Source organism: Sorex fumeus, unplaced genomic scaffold, assembly GCF_029834395.1.
Source record: "Sorex fumeus unplaced genomic scaffold, SorFum_2.1 ptg000295c, whole genome shotgun sequence".
Lineage (NCBI taxonomy): Eukaryota > Metazoa > Chordata > Mammalia > Eulipotyphla > Soricidae > Sorex > Sorex fumeus.
This window is the reverse complement of record NW_026606352.1, coordinates 32,979-37,249: the sequence shown is the minus strand read 5'-3', so window position 1 is coordinate 37,249 and position 4,271 is coordinate 32,979.

Here is a 4,271-nt window from a genome sequence, read left to right as displayed (position 1 = left end):
TTGAAGATTTTATAAAATTCTGGGCACACTGGTAGTTCAAATATGCGCCTGGGTTGCATGTGTAGTTTTCAATGGTTTTTTACTCTTCAACCATAAGTACCCTAGCACCCTGTTACTGCTTCCATGGTGAATGCCTCTTCAAGTGTGCCATCTAGCGTCAAGTTTGGTGCTATGATTTATGGATTAAAATTCCCCCTAGGGGGGATGGGGGTGGGAGGGATACTGGGATCTGTGGTGGTGGGAAATGGGCACTGGTGGAGGGATGGGTATTTGATCATTGCATAATTGAAACCCAAGCACAAAAATTTGTAAGTCTGCAACTGTACCTCATGATGTCTCACTATTAAAAATTTTTTTAATAAAAAATAAAATGAAATGAAATTCCCCCTAGAAAAATTTTTATATCAATTTAAATTTTTAATAACAGACACATGTGTTAAGGAATGTGATTTGAAAATGCCCACCACCACCCCCCAATAATTGTGTATTGTTGCATCTGTAAAATAAGCAAAGCCTGTGTGTTTCTGATAAATCTATTCAATAAGAGCTTCGTGATAATATGTACATACCTGTTGAAAAAGATATTAAGGGCATTCAGGTAGGAAAGGAAGAAATCAAGCTCTCACTATTCGCAGATGATATGATACTCTACTTAGAGAACCCAATAACTTCCACCAAAAAACTCCTAGAAACAATAGACTCGTATAGTAAAGTTGCAGGTTATAAAATCAATACCCAAAAGTCCATGGCTTTCCTATACGCAAACAGTGAGAGAGAAGAAAGCAACATGAAAAAAACAATCCCATTCACAATTGTGCCCCAGAAAATCAAGTACCTAGGAATCAGCTTAACTAAGGAAGTAAAGGACCTGTACAAAGAAAACTACAAAACGCTACTTCAGGAAATAAAAGAGGACATGAGGAAATGGAAAGATATCCCCTGCTCATGGGTCGGGAGACTTAACATTGTCAAAATGGCAATACTACCGAAAGCATTGTATAAATTCAATGCAATCCCTATAAGGATACCCATGACATTCTTCAAAGAAATGGAGCAAACACTCTTGAAATTTATATGGAACAAAAAGCCCCCACGAATAGCTAAAGCAATTCTTGGGAAAAAGAAAATGGGAGGAATCAACCTCCCGAACTTCAAACTGTACTACAAAGCAGTAATAATTAAAACAGCATGGTACTGGAACAAAGGCAGAACTGCAGACCAATGGAACAGGGTTGAATACACTGACATCTCTCCTCAATCATATGCTCATCTAATCTTTGATAAAGGTGCAAGTAATGTGAAGTGGAGTAAGGAAAGCCTCTTTAATAAATTGTGTTGGCATCACTGGACGGCTACATGCAAAAAAATAGGCTCAGAACTCTGCCTAAAACCATGTACAAAAGTAAGATCAAAATGGATTAAAGACCTCAACATCAGACCAGAAACCATAAGGTACATTGAAGATAAAGTTGGCAAAACCCTCCATGACATTGAAGCTAATGGTATCTTCAAAGATGCCACGCCACTGGCCGAGCAAGTGAAAACAGAGATAGATAAATGGGACTATCTTAAACTAAGAAGCTTCTGCACCTCCAAAGAAACAGTGACCAAAATACAAAGACAGTCTACAGAATGGGAAAGGATATTCACCGAATACACATCTGACAAGGGGTTGATGTCCAGGATATACAAAATACTGGTTAAACTCCACAAGAAGAAAACATCCAACCCCATCCAAAAATGGGGCAATGAAATGAACAGAAACTTTCTCAAAGAAGAAATCCGAATGGCAAAAAAGCACATGAGAAAATGCTCTACATCATTAATCATCAGGGAGATGCAGATCAAAACCACAATGAGATACCATCTCACACCTCAGAGACTGGCCCACATTCAAAAGAACAAAAGCAACCGATGCTGGCGTGGATGTGGCGAGAAAGGGACACTCCTTCACTGTTGGTGGGAATGTCCACTGGTTCAGCCCTTCTGGAAAACAGGATGGACGATTCTCAAAAAATTAGAAATTGAGATCCCATTTGACCCAGCAATACCACTCCTGGGAATATATCCCAGAGAGACAAAAATGTATAGTCGAAGTGACATCTGCACTTGTTTGTTCATTGCAGCACTCTTTACAATAGCCAGAAACTGGAAGAAACCTGAATGCCCAAGAACAGACGACTGGTTAAAGAAACTTTGGTACATCTACACAATGGAGTACTATGTAGCTCTTAGAAAAGATGAAGTCATGAACTTTACATACAAGTGGTACAATATGGAAAGTATCATGCTAAGCGAAATGAGTCAGAAAGAGAGGGATAGACATAGAAAGATTGCATTCATCTGGGGGATATAAAGTAACAAAGTATGAGATTAATACCCAAGAATAGCTGAGATCAGCACCAGGAGGATTACTCCATAACTTAGAGGCCAGCCGGGTATCCTAGAGGAAAGGGCAGTTCAGATAGAGAAGGGAGCACCAAATAAAGGATGTTTGGAGGATCCTCCCAGGAGGGGAGATGCATGTCGAAAGTAGACTATGGACTGAACATGTTTGCCACTCAATGCCTCTTTTGCAGACCACAACACCCAAAAGGAGAGAGAGAACACAGGGGATTGCCCTGCCACAGAGACAGGGGGGATGGGGGGATGGGGGTGGGAGGGATATTATCCATGGTGGTGGAAAATGGGCACTGGTGGAGGGATGGGTATCTGATCATTGTATAATTGAAACCAAAGCACAAAAAATTGTAAATCTACAACTTTAAAATAAAATAAAGGGAAAAAAAATAAAATAAAATAAAAATAAAAATTAAAAAAAAAATGTACATACCTGTAACAGGCCCTTAGGTGGAACATGAACAAAGCACACCTTTCCAAGGGGGGTGGGGCTTAGAGTTTGAAACTTGAATCCAGTAGCCTTGGAAGATGGATATTTGAGGAAATGTCTGAAAATGTTGAAGGGGTTCTGGGCAGGACACATCAAGGCCCAGGGCGGGAATATGAGCAGACATTCAGGGAAGAGGAATCTGTTGGCTGGGTTAGGAACCTCGTGGAGGAGTCCGTTCTAGAGCTGTGTTGGCTGCTGGAGGAACTTGGCCTTTTCTCTGAGGGGTGGAAGATTCAAGCAGACTCGTGAGTGATGAGAGCTTCATTTTTGACTAACCATCTTCGCTGTTGTGTTGAGAACAGACCAGAATGGAGCGGGGAGGGCAGCAGGCTTGGGAGGACGCTTCTGTAGCTGGCAGGACTGGTTCTTGATTCACAGAGGTAACCATGGCGATGCTGTGCACGGCCAGGTGCTTGGAGACACTGCAATGGAACCCGAGCAGGCGCTGGGGGCATTGGTGGTGGAATATGGGGGGAGACCGGGGGGGGGGGGTGTTCTCCTCCTGGGCCTCTGAAGTGCTGTTAGCTGGGCAGAGGATGCAGGAAAGTCGGGTTTAGGGGCTAGGGAGAAGAAGCTTGATATTTTGCATGTGTAAGGTAGCTTAAGCCTCAGTCTCTTCAGTTGGGGGGCGATTCAGTCCATGGTGGGGAACCCCTTTGGTCTGGCAGGAATGAGGTCATGCAGGGCAGGCAGGAGGCAGCGGACACAGGTACTGGGGGTCGTCACACTTTCACAGGCTCTCAGTGTTCTCGGCTAGCAAGTTTCCATCCTGGGCATCTCGTGTTCTTGTCTCTCCGTTGTGCAGATGACTGAATGCTCCTTTTAGGGGCTCCCTGGCAGTCATTAACCAATCAGGCAGAAATACTTGTCTTTTCTGGTTTTCTCTATTGGCCACTTTTGGAGATCCGTGGTCTGTGGCTCCTGGTGTGGCAGGTTGCGGGTGTGTGCTCACGCAGTGTGTGCTCTGCCTTCAACTGCCTCCCTGGAATTTTTCTTTTCCAGGGCTTGGGACCCTGGCGGTCACTCCCAGTGATTCTCAGCCAACTGGTGGCCGTTGTTTCTGTGCTGGGGCCATCACAGCACTCAGGGAGTCTCCAGGGATGGCCTCATGCCGCATGAGGCCTCCGCATCTACACCCCCTCTGGGGTGCTGGGAGCCATAGCAGCAACCTAATCCCACTACTGCTCCCTGACCCAGAAGGACTTTTGGGGGGAAAATTCTATGGAGACCAGGAACACATTTTGTAGAGTCTAATCTCTTACAAATACTAGCATAAGTTTTAGAAAGACTCCCTTCTCTCAGCTTCTAAGTTAACGTATCAGAGCCCCATGTCTCAGTGTGTTTCTTCCCTGCTTCTCAGATGCCCCCATGCAAGGAGAAG